Source organism: Corella eumyota, chromosome 3 (assembly GCF_963082875.1).
Source record: "Corella eumyota chromosome 3, kaCorEumy4.1, whole genome shotgun sequence".
NCBI classification, from domain to species: Eukaryota; Metazoa; Chordata; class Ascidiacea; order Phlebobranchia; family Corellidae; genus Corella; species Corella eumyota.
Genome location: NC_137492.1, coordinates 12647922 through 12649790, shown reverse-complemented (window position 1 = coordinate 12649790; position 1869 = coordinate 12647922). Strand labels below are relative to the sequence as shown.

At 51.5% G+C, this 1869-nt stretch overlaps 1 pseudogene; it reads right to left on the bottom strand.

Moving 5' to 3' along the window:
* Positions 1-145: 145 nt before the first annotated feature.
* On the bottom strand, positions 146-1254 carry LOC145747839 (small subunit ribosomal RNA; annotated as a pseudogene).
* Between the last annotated feature and the right edge of the window lie 615 nt (positions 1255-1869).

Sequence of the window (1869 nt, the reverse complement as noted above, 5' to 3'; positions counted from 1 at the left end):
GAAAGAGCTCTCAATCTGTCAATCCTCGCTGTGTCCGGGCCGGGTGAGATTTCCCGTGTTGAGTCAAATTAAGCCGCAGGCTCCACTCCTGGTGGTGCCCTTCCGTCAATTCCTTTAAGTTTCAGCTTTGCAACCATACTTCCCCCGGAACCCAAAGACTTTGGTTTCCCGCAAGCTGCCGGAGAGGTCGTCAAAATAACGCCCCCCGATCGCTAGTTGGCATCGTTTATAGTCAGAACTAGGACGGTATCTGATCGTCTTCGAACCTCTGACTTTCGCTCTTGATTAAAGAAAACATTCTTGGCAAATGCTTTCGCAGTCGTTCGTCTTGCGCCGATCCAAGAATTTCACCTCTAACGGCACAGTACGAATGCCCCCGTCCGTCCCTCTTAATCATTACCTCGCGCTCCGAAAACCAACAAAAAAGAACCGAGGTCCTATTTCATTATTCCATGCAACACTATCCAGGCGAAGCGCCTGCTTTGAACACTCTAATTTTTTCAAGGTAAACGTCCCGGCCGCCGCCGACACTCAGTCAAGAGCACCGACGGAAAACCGGAGGTAAAGCCAGAACGAACAGTGCACGCCTTGCGACGGACCGAACGCCTGCGCCCAAAATCCAACTACGAGCTTTTTAACCGCAACAACTTAAATATACACTTTTGGAGCTGGAATTACCGCGGCTGCTGGCACCAGACTTGCCCTCCAATGGATACTCGTTAAAATTTTTACAGTGTACTCATTCCAATTACAGGGCCTCGTTAGAGTCCTGTATCGTTATTTTTCGTCACTACCTCCCCGCGTCGGGAATGGGTAATTTGCGCGCCTGCTGCCTTCCTTGGATGTGGTAGCCGTTTCTCAGGCTCCCTCTCCGGAATCGAACCCTGATTCCCCGTTACCCGTAAGAACCTCGGTAGGCAGATACCGTACCGACGAAAGTTGATAGGGCAGACACTTGAATGATCCGTCGCCGGTGCAAGACCGTGCGATCAGCAAAGTTATCCCGAGTCGCCAACAAGACGAGCCGAAGCCCGGCAGGTTTTTGATATGATAAAGGCGCGCCTCCCGCAAGGTCGGCGCTTTTTGCATGTATTAGCTCTAGAATTACCACAGTTATCCAAGTAAAATTTACGATCAAATGAATCACGACTGATTTAATGAGCCATTCGCAGTTTTACCGTACGCAAGTTCGTACTGAGACATGCATGGCTTAATCTTTGAGACAAGCATATGACTACTGGCAGGATCAACCAGGTAACTATCGGCCGACAAAATACGCGAACGGAGTCTTTCGCTTTCCCCGTCGCGGTATCGCACTGTATTACTCAATCACTATTTTTGCTTAGCTCCTCAAACCCGGCGTAAGCCGCGATCTGGACGCCGTCGACACCGGCCAGACGCCCTTTCGGGCGAAGCCGCGCGCGGGCTGCGTTTGCATACAACACCAGGAACGCCCAACAAAAGCGAACCGAGAAAACTATCACTTGCGTGCGCACCGGCCACCGCAACTACGGCCCGAGGCCGTGGTCGCGCGCCGAAACACAAACTCGTATTTGCTACTTAATTTTTTCCGTCCAACGTTCAGAGCCTCGCTGCTAGCTACGACGCCTTCGCGGGTCAGCATCAAGTCTGCCCAAAAGCGCACATCGCCTGCACGACACCACATCGTTTTGTCACCAAATACCTTCAACCGACAACCGCATCGCCAATTTGCTCATTTCGCCACAACGACGTCTTCCCTCATAGTATACAGGGAAGCTGGTCTCGCGACAAAGGTAGCAAACTTGTCGAATTTCGACAATTTTCCAAAACGTGCGTTTCTGTGCGGGAAATTGTTCATCGGGCGTCGGCCGATGTCGTGCGTCTTTG